Raw genomic sequence first — 17,424 nt, forward strand, 5'->3', positions numbered from 1 at the left:
TCAATAAAAGACTCTGAAAGAAGTAGAGAAAAACTGAATTAAAATCATATTAGCAATTCTGAGCGATATCTGCATACAGGCAATCCAATAAGAACGTTGAAATCTTTGAATGTCATCTCTCTATATATTGCGCTGCTTTTTACTTGGAGTAAAACTATTGGATTGAAGGGTTAAAATGTATTGTTGTTATTTGGAGAAATCAATGAACTCATGATTTTATATGTTTTAAAAGATGGTCATGCGCACAGAAAAAAGACAGTGCTGATTATTTTTCTGGAGACGGAGCACTGATGACCTATCAGAGCCAATTGATAAAGCCCACCCTGTGGATACTCTAGCAGAACGTGGAAGAACGTTCACCATTGTAACCAAGGCAACCACAGGAACAACATCAAGAAGCACAATCAATTCCCCATTTAAATCTTTCGTGTAAGGTATGCCATGTAAAAGCATGAAGTAAATCCCCTGATCTCTTTTGAACATGGATAAGGTATTTCTGATGGAGCGCAATGAGCAAAGATTTAATAAGCTACTCCTGCCGATGATTCAGCTTAAAGAAGTAAAAGCTTCACAAACAAAAGCAGCTCGCTACCACAGCCAATATTAAATATACTTGGTGGCACATTACCATTTGCACTGGCTCAAAAGTGGTCTCGGCAGACGTTGTTCCCTACGTAAAGCTGAAAGCGCCAAAGAGCATTCCCATTGAGAAAAAAAAATCTTTCTTGATGTTAAACATAGAGAGCCTGCCTTTTAGAAGTTCTCCCTCTAAACACCTTGTGCAGCCTCCCGACAGACTAACAAAAAGCGCCTTTTCACCAACTCAATTTATAATACGCCCCTCAAAACTCACAACCGAATAACAATCCATCCGTATATTTGATTTCCAAGATCCATTCAAGGCAACTTGGCACTTCGCAAGCAAATAATTTCAGGGAAGAAACTCAGTTTAGTCAACTACTGGTGCATTCAGCACACCACTTGCTTTCGCTTGTCAGGGTGGCCGAGTGGTCTAAGGCGCCAGACTCAAGGACATGTGTCTTTCCAGTTGGCTTGGGTGTTCTGGTCTCCAAATGGAGGCGTGGGTTCAAATCCCACTCCTGACAGCTTCTGCTTTTACCTCTCTTGAATTATTCCAGTGCTACAGTGAATGACTGAAATATAAAAGCAGCAGAAGAAAGCAAGCAACTCAGTGCAATTTGTGAGTATTCTGCACTGTTAAAATGCACAGGTTTTCATACTTTTTGGAATTCGTAGCTCAAGAAGTGACTCCTGTTTCATTTTCTATTCACCAACTCGATTTGCATTCCGCCCCTCACACCTCACAACAGAATAACAAACGGCTTCATGTGCCACAGCATTCCCCTGTAGATTCGGTTTGCACTATGAATTACACGACCCGGAATGAAATATTTTAGTGTTGGCTCAAATGTGAGGAATTTCATGAACCCTCAAAAAGGAACGCTTGCAGAAAATGCCAGCAATTCAAAGCGTGTAGGCAGCATGAACAGACCAATTCTGCAATTTCTTTTATCGCGGGCGGTGCTTTCCGAGTCGATGGCTCTGCATTAGAAATGAGAAGTCCTGAACTCTAAACACATTCTTGCCATAACTGCTACTCCTGCTGCTACTCCTTCGTCCTCGAAAAAAGAAAAGACAGGCATGTTTTGAGTCTCAAAATGATCTTCTGGATCCACAAGAAACATGTAAATTTGATTGATTCCGCAGTATTTTGGATGTACTGTACTTATAACTTCCATCGAAGAGAGATTTCATCAGTTGCATGAAATTGAAACTTTCGACTTTTTGTCTGGTATTGAAAATATGTTAAAAAAAACCATAAACAATTTTCTTACAAACAACTCATGAATTATTGCCAGGATCTATATTTAGCGTTCGGTAGTGATAACACTGCTAATATTGATTGAGTAGAAATCTATGATGTATTGACAGCTTTATCTGAAGCGAGAAGTCCTAGAACGCCATCTATGAAGTTTTAGGATTCATACCAAGAAATCCCTTTTGTTTCCCACCCCAACTGCTGCTTTGGCATTACACATTATGTGAACATTACCAGTTTTGGTAGCTTCTGGGCACGATTTTCCTAAACTGAAACTTATTACAAAATTCTTGTAAATCAGGACTAATTTTAATATCAAATGAAATTACTACAGAAGAAAAGGTTTAACTGAAATATGAATAAGACTATGAAAGCCTAAAAAGTAGAACAATTCAATTTATAGAACTTATTTTTTAATGTTTTGAGAAATTGGCTCACACCCCGGAAGACACTAACGTTTCTCTTTGTTAGAGTATGTGAATAACAGTTTAACCCCAAATATTTGTAATTGGGATTCTGTTAAAATTCAATAAATCGTCTATCAACAGTAAGAAATTATAAAGAAAGTAAAAAATTGTTTTATTACATAAACTATAAGACAATGAAGAGAGTTTACTTCGCTTTTGTTCTTTTGACTTAAGCGTTCAGGATCCGAACCCATCTGCGGACGGTTGTGTTTCTTGAATCTCTTGTAATCATCAAAAGTCGCTGTTTTGTGCTTCAGTTTTTTCTCGAGTTGTACCATGGATATTTTATATGATCAATACTTTACATGCTCTTTTGCATTTTCCTTCACATACAGAAAAAGTTCAAGTTGTTCATATCACTGTGCTGCACATTTACGCTGGACCACCTGTAACAGTACAGGACACGCAGTGAGGAATTCGTGCAGCTTTCAGCTCAATGCCGTGTCCAGAGGGAGGACTCGCTCGCTGAATGATCTCTCAGGAAATCCCGGGTGAGATTCAAAAGGTAAACCTGGCTCTCTATGAACACGAGCAAAGAGTTCTCACTCAACAGAAGATTTTGATGTGAGTACAGTTATATAAAACACCTGAAGATGCCAGGGATTGAACCCCGGTCCTGTGGAGCAGTAAGTGACTTGTAGCGCTGACATAAGAGATGCTTACATAAAGTGCTTTTACTGACCATATTACAAATCACAGGAAGTAAGGTCTTGAAACATTGGGCAGTAGTGGGATTTAAACCCACGCCCCTGAGAGAGTGGAGCCTAAAATCCAGCATATTAGACCATTCAGCCACACTACCTCTGGCCCCTTCTCCTTTCCTCTCGTTGCTGAGTATAGGTGCCTTCATGCAATTGAGCCAGGTTTGAATCCCAGCAAATGCATCTCCAAATCTTTTCAAATGAATCTGTGATCTTGTAGCACATCCTCTGAAACCAGCAATCGAAATTGGAAACGTCTTCTTCAACACTGAAAAGCTCAATTAGGATGAAGCAGTAATACACAGGACAGCAGTACCATATGTGTTCTTGATTGATTCAGACTCGTTCTCAGTGGTTCTTGCTCACCAAATAACTAAAAAGCTGAGGAAGAACGCTACGAAAAATACTAATCAAAATACAAAATAATAATCAGTATTAACCAGAAACAGCAGAACAACTGGTCACAATTGTTGTGATTATGTCGCTTCTCTGCTTCAGCAAGGTCAATAAAGGACTCTATGAAAGTAGTAAAGCACTAAAGCACTGCAAAACTGAATTCAAAATCATATTAGGAATTCTGAGTGGTTCCTGCTTGCATGCAATCCAATACGGATGTTGTCTTTAAATAAGAATTCTCTATGTTTCCCTGCCTTTTCCCTGGAGTGAAACTATTGGATTGAAGGAATTCTTATGACAGGTTTACAAGGTGCCGTTGATATTTGGATAAGTCTATGAACTCGTGATTTTTATATACTTTGAATGACGGCCATACACACAGAATAAAATGACAGTACTGATGATTTTTCCTGAGATGAAGCACAGCTTATCTTTCCAAGACTGCTTATAAAGGCAAGCCAGTGGATACTTTAGCAGAACATGGAAAAACGTTCAGCTTCGTAACCAACAAATTCCCCATTTAGATCTGACATGTGAGGTATGCTTTGTGATTGCTTGAAGTGAAACCCACAATCTCTTTTGAACTTAGACAAGTTATTTCTGATGGAGCGCTATGCGGAAAGACATAATCAGCTCTACCCCTGAGGATGACTCGACTTGAAAATGCAGAACATTAACGTTTCACAGAAAAAAGGAGCACAACCGACATTAAAATTGAGGGCGCACTGTGATTTGCACTGACTCAAAAGTGATCTTGGTAGACAAACTTCCCTGCTGAAGGTGGAAACGATAATTTGTGTTGAGAAGAAGAAGCACTTTTTTCTCCCTGCTTTGATGTTAAGCTGATAAAGTAGCTTTTAACACATTGCTCCATTTGGTGGTTGTAACACAAGAACTCCTAGCAGCAGTGGGATTCAAGCCCACACCCCAAAAGAGACTGGAGCCTTAATCCAGCACCTTAGACCGCTCGGCCACGATACCCGCTGTTCACTGTCTCTTTGTCTCATTACTTGCCTGGAGGAAGCCGGGTGGGTTTTGCTCTTGTCGCCCGAATTAGTGGCGTTATGACCGTGGAACCGACTGCACCTGCTTTTTCTGAGATGCATCCCCTCTCATGGCGAGATCTCTACTTCTTTAACACTCTTGATAAAGATCTTCTGTTGAGCAGGATTCAGACCTCTGCGTACAGCACCCTTGATGTCATTTTATTATAACAGCAGCCGCATCCGGAAAGTTGTGTCTTTTACGTTTTATTTGAACAACAAAACTACATACAATACAAACAAGAGCACATATAACGTATCAAGAAAATCGTCAGGGGCACATGCTATAATACAATGACACTTTATGAAAAACGATTACAAAACGTAGGACTCTTCCCAGACCATTTCACTTTATACCACATTCCTAAACGAGGATGCTTCTCCTGTTTTAGAACTATTTTAGGCGGTATGGCTTATACAGCACACCCACAGTATTCTAATGGTGGACTGCAGATCTGTGCTATAGTTCAGTCGAATTCAAAGGATCCAGCAATCGTACTGGATTTGTTTGGGATTCTGAAATGTCTCTTGCAAAAGTATTTGGGTTTGCTTGAACCTTTGATAAAAAAAGTGATCTGATCTTAGACTACCCAGCTTACAATCTCTGAGGTAGTTGTCACTAAACTCGGACGTGATGTGGCACACATGTGCCGTGTGCCTTTACTTTTGTAAAAAACTGGTATCGGGAAAAGTTTCTTAATATTTCTTTTGATTAGCATGCAAGAAAATGTGATCATTACCTATGGAATTTCCCGCCAGCGTGGAGCTTGAATTCACAACCTTGAGACTCAGTGTTCAAGAGTCACAGAAGAGGTCAGCCTGGTCTTCAGTTTGCCAACGATAAGCTCCGGCAGTGCTCCTCTGTAAAGCAGATTGTTTGGATCGGTTATGTGGGACGGCACTTCGATACTAAGATCGTTTGCAGCACACGCATGGTTTCCCCCTTCACGCAAAAAACATAGACGAAGGAAACTCTCTTGTCTTGGGCTGCTGACTCCCGGATTTAAAGCGCTCTGGGTGCCAGCTATGTCTCTAACAAGCACACTATAAAGACAGGAATTACACTTTGCTCACGTCACGCATGGAATGGCGAGGCTACTTGTTCCAATATTATCTAGTCTCACCTCATATGGTGCCGATTCCTGGTTTTCATTTAAGAAAGAGCACTGCAAACACCGTAAACAGTGCAAAACGTGTGATGAAAGAAGTCTTTTCCCCCCTTTGTCTAAAGCGGAACACAGCGGAGTCATGCCGAGGGTTGTGAGATCAAGATTTCAGTGGAGCACTGTCGTCTACGTCTTTAGCTACATGAGTTGGACATCCTCTTGTACAGGGAAAGCAGATTGAGATCCTCTGACATGAAAAGTGACAGATAAAAGCCATTTCTCATCCTTTCTCTTAGTGGTGGAACTATCGCATGTAAATGAGGCAACTTGCAAGGCGAGCAGGCTCGGTGCACACCGAACGCAGATGTCTCAGAGCAGTAGAGACGTGTCCAAGTGGCTGTCAAAGGACAGCACTTTGCCGGCGCCGTGGCTTAGTTGGCTAAAGCGCCTGTCTAGTAAACAGGAGATCCTGGGTTCGATTCCCAGCGGTGCCTTTCTTCCTGTCTTACTTTACAGAATTTATCCTTATGGGCAAATCCCATGCCTTTTAATTCAGGTGAATGCAAGTGTCCGTTTCCTTTCTGGAACAACTTGTTTTGAAAGAAATCTATACAGCTTGCGAAAGATGAAACACAAATCTTGCTTATCAGTGAAGAAGAGGTACTCCCAGCAGGGCAGCTAATACCAGCAAAAAAAATTTTTCACCCTAACCCAGAGAATGGAGAAAAGCGAGGCGCCTGTGGCTCTGCAGTGTAATCAGTTCGCGAGTTCGGCGGTTAGCTGAAAGAGTGGTAAATGGAGCTCGCCCCAGCCCGTCCTTATTCTTTTAAAGAGGATAAAAAATTAACTTCGCCGCCATTACTACCAGCTTTAAAAGACTGCCATGGGCACGGAAAAAAACACACTACAGATGACTTTTCTGGAACCGAAGCAGAGATTCCTTTACGAACCAACTGATAAAGCTCAGCCAGTGAATACTGTTAACAGAATGTGAAAGCACGATCAACTTTGTAACTGCAACCACAGGAAAAACAGCAAGAAGCAGGCTCCATTCCCCATTTAAATCTGTCGTGCGAGGCATGCTTTTTGCACGCATGAAGTAAATCCCACGATTGCTTTTGAACTTGGACAAAGTACTTCCAAAGGAGCGCTATGCGCAAAGATTTAACAAGCTCAACCCCCGCCGACGATTTGGTGTGAAGAAGCAGAACATTCAAGTTTCACAGACAGAAGCAGCACGCCAGCACAGCCAACATTAAAACGGAGGGCACACTACGATTTGCATTGACACAAAAGTGATCTGGGCAGACATCGTTCTCTGCATAACGCAAAAAGTGACAAAGCGCTTTTGGGTTGAGAGGACGCAAGAAGGTTTTTGTTTTGTGCCTTGATGTCAAGCTGAGAAAGTATCTTTAAACACTTTGCTTAGTTTCTCGAGAGACTGCCAAAAAGCAGTTCCCTCCCTTTCGTCTGAAGCCAGCTGAAAGGGGGTCTCGACAGAAGCACCTGGCAGCGGTGGGATTTGAACCCACGCCCCCGAAGAGACTGGAGCCTTAATCCAGCGCCTTAGACCGCTCGGCCACGCTACCCGCTGTGCACTGTCTCTTTGTCTCATTACTTGCCCGGAGGAAGCCGGGTGGGTTTTGCTCTTGTCGCCCGAATTAGTGGCGTTATGACCGTGGAACCGACTGCACCTGCTTTTTCTGAGATGCTTCCCCTCTCATGGCGAGATCTCTACTTCTTTAACACCTCTTGATAAAGATCTTCTGTTGAGCAGGTTTCAGACCTCTGCGTACAGCACCCTTGATGTCATTTTATTTTTACAGCAGCCGCATCCGGAAAGTTGTGTCTTTTACGTTTTATTTGAACAACAAAACTACATACAATACAAACAAGAGCACATATAACGTATCAAGAAAATCGTCAGGGGCACATGCTATAATACAATGACACTTTATGAAAAATGATTACACAAAGTAAATAAAGATAAGGTCCGCACAGCTTGTTCTTACACTTCGAAAGAGTCCGTAAATACCCCTTTACGTCTATTTTGAACTGTTCAAATGTAGGACTCTTCCCAGACCATTTCACTTTATACCACATTCCTAAACGAGGATGCTTCTCCTGTTTTAGAACTATTTTGGGCGGTATGGCTTATACAGCACACCCACAGTATTCTAATGGTGGACTGCAGATCTGTGCTATAGTTCAGTCGAATTCAAAGGATCCAGCAATCGTACTGGATTTGTCTGGGATTCTGAAATGTCTCTTGCAAAAGTATTTGGGTTTGCTTGAACCTTTGATAAAAAAAGTGATCTGATCTGAGACTACCCAGCTTACAATCTCTGAGGTAGTTGTCACTAAACTCGGACGTGATGTGGCACACATGTGCCGTGTGCCTTTACTTTTGTAAAAAACTGGTATCGGGAAAAGTTTCTTAATATTTCTTTTGATTAGCATGCAAGAAAATGTGATCATTACCTATGGAATTTCCCGCCAGCGTGGAGCTTGAATTCACAACCTTGAGACTCAGTGTTCAAGAGTCACAGAAGAGGTCAGCCTGGTCTTCAGTTTGCCAACGATAAGCTCCGGCAGTGCTCCTCTGTAAAGCAGATTGTTTGGATCGGTTATGTGGGACGGCACTTCGATACTAAGATCGTTTGCAGCACACGCATGGTTTCCCCCTTCACGCAAAAAACATAGACGAAGGAAACTCTCTTGTCTTGGGCTGCTGACTCCCGGATTTAAAGCGCTCTGGGTGTCAGCTATGTCTCTAACAAGCACACTATAAAGACAGGAATTACACTTTGCTCACGTCACGCATGGAATGGCGAGGCTACTTGTTCCAATATTATCTAGTCTCACCTCATATGGTGCCGATTCCTGGTTTTCATTTAAGAAAGAGCACTGCAAACACCGTAAACAGTGCAAAACGTGTGATGAAAGAAGTCTTTTCCCCCCTTTGTCTAAAGCGGAACACAGCGGAGTCATGCCGAGGGTTGTGAGATCAAGATTTCAGTGGAGCACTGTCGTCTACGTCTTTAGCTACATGAGTTGGACATCCTCTTGTACAGGGAAAGCAGATTGAGATCCTCTGACATGAAAAGTGACAGATAAAAGCCATTTCTCATCCTTTCTCTTAGTGGTGGAACTATCGCATGTAAATGAGGCAACTTGCAAGGCGAGCAGGCTCGGTGCACACCGAACGCAGATGTCTCAGAGCAGTAGAGACGTGTCCAAGTGGCTGTCAAAGGACAGCACTTTGCCGGCGCCGTGGCTTAGTTGGCTAAAGCGCCTGTCTAGTAAACAGGAGATCCTGGGTCCGATTCCCAGCGGTGCCTTTCTTCCTGTCTTACTTTACAGAATTTATCCTTATGGGCAAATCCCATGCCTTTTAATTCAGGTGAATGCAAGTGTCCGTTTCCTTTCTGGAACAACTTGTTTTGAAAGAAATCTATACAGCTTGCGAAAGATGAAACACAAATCTTGCTTATCAGTGAAGAAGAGGTACTCCCAGCAGGGCAGCTAATACCAGCAAAAAAAATTTTTCACCCTAACCCAGAGAATGGAGAAAAGCGAGGCGCCTGTGGCTCTGCAGTGTAATCAGTTCGCGAGTTCGGCGGTTAGCTGAAAGAGTGGTAAATGGAGCTCGCCCCAGCCCGTCCTTATTCTTTTAAAGAGGATAAAAAATTAACTTCGCCGCCATTACTACCAGCTTTAAAAGACTGCCATGGGCACGGAAAAAAACACACTACAGATGACTTTTCTGGAACCGAAGCAGAGATTCCTTTACGAACCAACTGATAAAGCTCAGCCAGTGAATACTGTTAACAGAATGTGAAAGCACGATCAACTTTGTAACTGCAACCACAGGAAAAACAGCAAGAAGCAGGCTCCATTCCCCATTTAAATCTGTCGTGCGAGGCATGCTTTTTGCACGCATGAAGTAAATCCCACGATTGCTTTTGAACTTGGACAAAGTACTTCCAAAGGAGCGCTATGCGCAAAGATTTAACAAGCTCAACCCCCGCCGACGATTTGGTGTGAAGAAGCAGAACATTCAAGTTCCACAGACAGAAGCAGCACGCCAGCACAGCCAAAATTAAAACGCAGGGCACACTACGATTTGCATTGACACAAAAGTGATCTGGGCAGACGTCGTTCCCTGCATAACGCAAAAAGTGGCAAAGCGCTTTTGGGTTGAGAGGACGCAAGAAGGTTTTTGTTTTGTGCCTTGATGTCAAGCTGAGAAAGTATCTTTAAACACTTTGCTTAGTTTCTCGAGGGACTGCCAAAAAGCAGTTCCCTTCGTCTGAAGCCAGCTGAAAGGGGGTCTCGACAGAAGCACCTGGCAGCGGTGGGATTTGAACCCACGCCCCCGAAGAGACTGGAGCCTTAATCCAGCGCCTTAGACCGCTCGGCCACGCTATCCACTGTGCACTGTCTCTTTGTCTCATTACTTGCCCGGAGGAAGCCGGGTGGGTTTTGCTCTTGTCGCCCGAATTAGTGGCGTTATGACCGTGGAACCGACTGCACCTGCTTTTTCTGAGATGCTTCCCCTCTCATGGCGAGATCTCGACTTCTTTAACACCTCTGGATAAAGATCTTCTGTGGAGCAGGTTTCAGACCTCTGCGTACAGCACCCTTGATGTCATTTTATTTTTACAGCAGCCGCATCCAGAAAGTTGTGTCAAGTTGTGCCAACGATAAGCTCCGGCAGTGCTCCTCTGTAAAGCAGATTGTTCGGATCGGCTATGTGGGACGGCACTTCGATACTAAGATCGTTTGCAGCACACGCATGGTTTCCTCCTTCACGCAAAAAACATAGACGAAGGAAACTCTCTTGTCTTGGGCTGCTGACTCCCGGATTTAAAGCGCTCTGGGTTCCAGCTATGTCTCTAACAAGCACACTATAAAGACAGGAATTACACTTTGCTCACGTCACACATGGAATGGCGCGGCTACTTGTTCCAATATTATCTAGTCTCACCTCATATGGTGCCGATTCCTGGTTTTCATTTAAGAAAGAGCACTGCAAACACCATAAACAGTGCAAAACGTGTGATGAAAGAAGTCTTTTCCCACCTTTGTCTAAAGCAGAACACAGCGGAGTCATGCCGAGGGTTGTGAGATCAAGATTTCAGTGAAGCACTGTCGTCTACGTCTTTAGCTACATGAGTTGGACATCCTCTTGTACAGGGAAAGCAGATTGAGATCCTCTGACATGAAAAGTGACAGATAAAAGCCATTTCTCATCCTTTCTCTTAGTGGTGGAACTATCGCATTGTAGATTAAGCCGGCCCAGGGACGCCAAATATGTAATCATAGTGGCTCTCTGAAGGCACCAGTTCTGTAGGGTTTGGGCATTTACTGAGACAATTATTAATTGTAGCAGTAAATCACAAAGTTGATTCTTTTGGTGGCTTTAGAATCCAACCATGCGACATAACTCAAACAACACGCACACACAGGTACTAACACACGAGGATACATTTATTAATATATAGAATATGCTTGTAAACCTAACAGATCGTATCGAGAGGGTTATCAGAATACAAAAGGTATATATTCAATCAGTTACAAAGTGTTACACATATCAAGAGGACATACGTTCAGTATATCATTCATTAAGACCGTTTCGTAAAGTGAACTTGGTTACAACTTCTACATTAGATACTCAAACAAGTACATAACTCTTAGGAATTAAATTGATATCAGCTGTAATGCATTGAAGTTGAATACTCATCCAATCTTTGGGGATTCAGATCTCCTGCGGGCACAAAGAAACAGTTGCAGGCTGTTGCTGTCCAATCCGTGCTCTCTGGCTCCGTGCCAGGCTGTGCTGTGCGGCTTGCGACGGTGCGCTGCTGATGCTCACTGACCGGCTAGTTAGTGTTGGCTTTAACTAGCAAAGTTTGTGCACAGGAGAAAAGATGACTGTGGGTCCCAGCAAGTTAGGAAGAGGACCGGTTCGTTCCTGATGAAGAGCTAGTTCTGAATAGTAATTCAGCTGTCCACAGTTCTGGCCTGTTCACGAGGCCTGCTGCTGGTTACTCTCTGGCAACCTCCACTCTAGACTCTTAGAACAAAGGAAAGTTCTGGCGCTCGGACACACTGGCCGTTCCGTGGTTGTCCGGGCTGAGTCTCAGGATGGTCAGGAGGCGCGCTGCGAGAATGTCCTGCCCTTGGGAGCCTTCTGCTCCTGGGCCGTCCTGCCCTGGAATTCTCCTTTGAATTCCCTTTAGAATTGTTGAATCTGAATCTGAATCTGAATCTGAATCTCGTTGAATCTGAATCTGAATCTGAATCTCTCAGGCTCTCTGTGTTGCCTGTTTTTACCTGGAGGAACTTCAGCTCATTGATTGGCTGAAAGTTCCATGGGCATCAGAGTCCCACGTGGGTTACTCGGCCCTACCGGTCCCTGATTGGTTGATCAAGGTGAGATATGAGTCACTTAAGCCTGACACTTAGTAATGCAGTCCAGATGTCCAACTCGCACTCCCTAAACAGATAGGCGCCAATGGGTGACCATTGATCATGATAGCCAGGCTTAGCTAAGTGCATCCCCCTTTGGGAGCTGTCCTTGGACCTTAAATCACCTTGCATGAATGGTTTCTCTGTGGCTGCACCACAGAGATGAACAGAGAAATGAGGCCTAATTTGGGAAAGCTCAGAAACACTTAATTCTGTCTTATTATTAAGCCTCACCGCTACATATCCCCCCTTTTTGAAGGCCACGAGGTCCCGAGGCATTGTTGCCTTCAAAACAAAACAGAGTTAAGTGATGTCCCTTGCCATTAGAACATTAATCTTAAATGTCTACATTACTCCTCGAGAATTCATACCGGAACCAGCATTGGATACAAACAGGATGAATAACATCTGGAGTATGTATAAACACGGTAGGAGACATTATCTAAGTCTAGGAATTACACATCAGGAAGTTCACTGTCAATATCTGATACCTCTGTGGTAGATATTTGGGGAGAAGTCACTTCCTTTCTTTTGACATGCTACCTTTGACTCATTCATGCTACCCAGAGTACATCTTGATGTGAGAGTACAGCATTCAGAGTACACTGTCAGTCATGATCCAGCTACCTGGCAGTAGTGTTACAATAACAACAGTTCCTGTTCCCAGCCCCCCGATAAACCACAACACCTGTGTAGGGTATCTGCTAGGGTGGTTTGGAGGTTTGTTCCATTAAAGCAAACTAAACTACCTGTACCTCTTCAGGGCTTACTGTTTCTTGGATTTCTATCCAATTCAATAGTGTGGCACCTGAAGGCATCCATGACCTCAAGTTTGGTCTTATGTTGTCTGGTTCCAGACCGTACAGTGTTAAGTTACCATGCTGTACTATGGCCTCCTCGGGAACTTACAGGAAAACTATTGGTTAGGTAGCTGCATTGCGGTAGCTGTATCATGCCTGTCACAAGTCACAGTGTCTGTTAAATGTGGTGTGCTGACCAGCCATTTACTTCCCACCTGCTCTTCGTGGGGTTCATTAACCTCCCTCTGCTCGTTAGTAGCTTTACACCCTTCATTGGTGAATCATTTAGACACAGCCAATGGATAGCTTTGGTAGCCATACCCATCTCAAGATTTGGAACCGAATTCAATCTTGGATTGCCGTCTGGGTGAGCTATGAGCGATGGGGTTAATGTCACGCACTCCTCTACTGAGAAGAGTGGAATCAAGTGGGTTGGGATTTGTGCCGTGGTTAGACTGGCTACAGTGGCACTAAACTCCCTTAACAGGTCTTGTGTCAACATTCTGGCCTGTTGCACACAAGCATAAACCCACTGTATAACACCAACAATCATGTCCACTGTTTGGGGAATAAGGTTTAACCCTGTTGCATAGGAAGTTGCCTTTAGGGTTTTCCCTAAGCTTTCCAACTTTTGCTGCTGTTGATACAGTCTGTCACTACCCTCTGGCATCTCTGACACCTGCCTTCTTGGGGCAGTCAGGGTGAGAGTGCCAGTAGCACACAAACCTACCAGAAATAGCAAATGCACAACAGTGGTGGCAGCAATCAGTCCTCCCAAAAGTCTTTTCGGGTGGCTGATCCCAGTCATCTCCTTCTGAGTGACTGTTGCCTTTCTAAGCTGGCGCAGCATGTACATGGTGTCTTTCTCAGTATGCCCTGTGGCATCTTGGGCACCAACATCCTGGAAATCTGGGGAGATCTGACGCAGCGGCTGATGCTGCTCCTCCGTTTCCAGGGCATCTGCTTTTTCGATTTGTTCATGCCTGTGCTCTAGTAACCCTGCAGGGGGCGGTGCAGCGGTGGAGCATGCCTGACCCTCGGCTGAGTGGTCATCTGGAGCACCTGAGTGATCTGGGATTGGTACCCCATTCTCACTGTTCAGTTCCACCCTGCACACTTCCTGATTGAGGAATCCCTCTATCGGCATGTTTACAATCGTTCGCTGGGGGTAGGTGTAGGACACCTGCTCGCTCCCCCCTTCCCTCGCTAGGGCTTCAGGGAGCTGCCCCAGCAGTGAGATAGCTAGTTCACTGTCTTTGAACTCACTATCACTCACCAGGCCCATGTCAGTGCAGGCGGGGATTCTGACACCTCTCTTTGCGATGTCCTGCACTGGCAGGCGGGTGACTTTACCATCCAGCTCCAGTCTGGCTGAACCACTGTTGGTCAGACTCAGACTGACAGACTGAGCTGGTGGCTGTAAGAAAACCGTCTCGGCTTTCATTCCCTGTCCCTTCTGGGGGACTGGGTGTGTTGGCAACCCTGCCGTTGAGGCAGGAACAATCAGGTCAGTCTCACTCACTACCTGGTAGTTGTGAGAAATAATGTTACCTGACTGCAGGTTCCCTGGGTCAAAGCAGAGGGAATCGGCATCTGGGATCAGGTGTGTCCACAGCGCAGTAGTCTCAGCGTCCAGCTGGACCTCCTGTCTAACCTGTGAATGTTGCACTAGGGGCACCTGGTGGTGGCCCTGTGACAGCTGCTCAAGCAGATCCTCACTAATAGAGGACCTCTCAGGGCTAAGGGTGAGGGCTACATCACCAACCTGCTCTCCTGCCATCTGGATCCCTTCCACCACTGCAGGGTGGTGGTCCTGACCCCTCTTGGGTGCCAGGGTGCACAGGGAAAGCTCCTTTTCATCGCCAGGTGGGGAGATCTGCTCCTCTTTAGGGACGTAAAAGGTGTGTGCTTTACCTGGTGGATCAGGCGGCTGCTTGGAGCACCGCTTCTGTGGCAGGGAGGCTGTTGGGACCTCAGCCGGGACACGACTTCCCTGTATATCTGGGGAACAAGGAAATATTTTTATTTCTTGTCCAGAGGGAACAGAAGGAATCTCCGCATAGGCTTCTGTGTTCGGTGGGCACTGTGTGAGCACAGTCGGCCTCTTGGCCCCCCTTTCCTTCTGTACAGAAGGCTTAGGAGCCTTGACCTGTTTCCACACTTTGCCTTTCTGGTGATCCACCAAAGGTTCCTCTCTGAGTCGCATGCCCTTTTCTTTTTCTACCCGTTTGAGCTTGCCGTGTGACATCAAACACCTTTCAACCTCAGTGTCAATCAGTGTCTCACTGGGTAAGACATCTCCCATGGCAGCCTTGAGGTAAAAGCTTCTTGCTTTTCCTCTGCGTTTTACTGCCTGCTCTGTGACTTCAGGGGTGGAGTCAGCACTCACTTGGGAGTGGCTGAATTCATCCAGGCAGGAACCCTTCCGCTCAATCAGATAGACTGAGGGAGGGAGAGGGGGCGGGTCTCCACCTCCTCCAGTGGAGAGTATCAGCTCATTCACGCTTCCGGCAGCCTTGGGGAGCGCTTGTCCCTGTCCTAATAAAGCTTGTTCAAGCCTGGCCAGGCGGGCGGCTACTGAATCCTTTTGTTCAGCCTTTTCTAGCCCTTTCCCTCCCCAGGTGTTCTCATGGCACTTAGGACGCTGGGTGCGGTCCTGTGTGAGTGCTTTGGAACGGGGCTTAGCCAGCTCAGGAGCCTGTGCTCCTTCGAGCAGGGGGGAATTAACCCTGCTGGCTCTGACGGCGAACACAGTCGCTTTAACAGCTTTTTGCTCAGAGCGACTTTGGACATCATACTCCCAGGCTTTCTGCACGAATCTCTTAATATCAGTCATTTTCATGGTCTGTGCATCTATATGCATTAAGATCATCTTTCTGACTGATGGGTGGAGATTCGCAATGAATAAACCCTTGAAATGTGTGTTCTCTTCGCAACCCTCATCATTTCGCCCTGCAAAATAAGTTCGTCTAAGTCTCTCGTAATATTCGCGAGGGGACTCTGCTCTCTCGTGCTTAATGTTAAGAGCGGCGGCTATCGCAGCAGTCGGGTCAATAAACGCACTGTATTCTTCGATAAGTGCTTGACATAGCTGCTCAAAGTCATTACAGACTTCTTTCATCTGCCTAGCCATCCACTCATGTACAGCTCTGCTGGTAGTTTTTCTAACCAGAAACACTTTCTCCTGTTCTGTGGCGTTTGGCAGGTACTGCAGGTTATACCTGAGGTCCTGAATATAACTCTCGATATTATTCTCTGACACTGCGGGGTCAAATCTCTCTATGTCCTTCGCTAGCTCTCTCAGAGAATGGAGATTTCTTCTCCTAGCTTCTCCGCTGACGGAGATATGGAAGAGATCGTGGTCAGACCTGTCGCTGCTAGAGAGAGTGCTTAATAGCGACTCGAATTCAGACCTTTTAGCAACCATCGTTAAACTTAAAGAGTATTACTTTTAAGTACGAAATTACAGTTTTACCACAGAAAACCACAAGATCAAGTATGCAATCAACCCGGTAGATCGCAAAAGATCACAAAACAATCAAGCACTGCTTAAAGAGCAAGGGGAACTTTTTTCCTTTCGGCTTTCAGCACACTGTATTGTCGTGTATGAAACCCCCGGCGTTTTATATTGAATTATTCCGCTTGGTTGACTCATTTCAGTCTTGCCACGCCCGTGCCAGGGACGCCAAATAAATGTAGAGAAAACCGGTTCAGGGACGCCAAATATGTAATCATAGTGGCTCTCTGAAGGCACCAGTTCTGTAGGGTTTGGGCATTTACTGAGACAATTATTAATTGTAGCAGTAAATCACAAAGTTGATTCTTTTGATGGCTTTAGAATCCAACCATGCGACATAACTCAAACAACGCGCACACACAGGTACTAATACACGAGGATACATTTATTAATACATAGAATATGCATATAAACCTAACAGATCTTATCGAGAGGGTTATCAGAATACAAAAGGTATATTCGGTCAGTTACAAAGTGTTACATATATCAAGAGGAATACGTTCAGTATATCATTCATTAAGACCGTTTCGTAAAGTGAACTTGGTTACAACTTCTACATTAGATACTCAAACAAGTACATAACTCTTAGGAATTAAATTGATATCAACTGGTTGGGATAACAATTGAATTCTCGAGCTGTAATGCATTGAAGTTGAATACTCATCCAATCTCTGGGGATTCAGATCTCCTGCGGGCACAAAGAAACAGTTGCAGGCTGTTGCTGTCCAATCCGCGCTCTCTGGCTCCGTGCCAGGCTGTGCTGTGCGGCTTGCGACGGTGCGCTGCTGATGCTCACTGTTGGCATTAACTAGCAAAGTTTGTGCACAGGAGAAAAGATGACTGTGGGTCCCAGCAAGTCAGGAAGAGGACCAGTTCGTTTATGATGAAGAGCTAGTTCTGAATAGTGATTCAGCTGTCCACAGTTCCGACCAGTTCACGAGGCCTGCTGCTGGTTACTCTCTGGCAACCTCCACTCTAGACTCTTAGAACAAAGGAAAGTTCTGGCACTCGGACACACTGGCCGTTCCGTGGTTGTCCGGGCTGAGTCTCAGGATGGTCAGGAGGCGCGCTGCGAGAATG

At 44.9% G+C, this 17,424-nt stretch overlaps 5 non-coding genes across 5 annotated transcripts; 3 read left to right on the forward strand and 2 right to left on the reverse strand.

Moving 5' to 3' along the window:
* The first annotated feature begins 993 nt into the window (after positions 1 to 993).
* trnal-caa (transfer RNA leucine (anticodon CAA)) lies at positions 994 to 1,106 on the forward strand. The gene is made up of 2 exons: positions 994 to 1,031; positions 1,061 to 1,106. It is a non-coding gene; the product is annotated as a tRNA-Leu (tRNA).
* Positions 1,107 to 5,973: 4,867 nt separating this feature from the next.
* trnat-agu (transfer RNA threonine (anticodon AGU)) lies at positions 5,974 to 6,047 on the forward strand. The gene has a single exon. It is a non-coding gene; the product is annotated as a tRNA-Thr (tRNA).
* Positions 6,048 to 7,060: 1,013 nt separating this feature from the next.
* trnal-aag (transfer RNA leucine (anticodon AAG)) lies at positions 7,061 to 7,142 on the reverse strand. The gene has a single exon. It is a non-coding gene; the product is annotated as a tRNA-Leu (tRNA).
* Positions 7,143 to 8,820: 1,678 nt separating this feature from the next.
* Positions 8,821 to 8,894, forward strand: trnat-agu (transfer RNA threonine (anticodon AGU)). Its single transcript has one exon. It is a non-coding gene; the product is annotated as a tRNA-Thr (tRNA).
* Positions 8,895 to 9,902: 1,008 nt separating this feature from the next.
* On the reverse strand, positions 9,903 to 9,985 carry trnal-aag (transfer RNA leucine (anticodon AAG)). The gene has a single exon. It is a non-coding gene; the product is annotated as a tRNA-Leu (tRNA).
* Positions 9,986 to 17,424: the final 7,439 nt, after the last annotated feature.

Source organism: Lepisosteus platostomus, chromosome 5 (assembly GCF_059453375.1).
Source record: "Lepisosteus platostomus isolate fLepPlt1 chromosome 5, fLepPlt1.hap1, whole genome shotgun sequence".
NCBI lineage: Eukaryota > Metazoa > Chordata > Actinopteri > Semionotiformes > Lepisosteidae > Lepisosteus > Lepisosteus platostomus.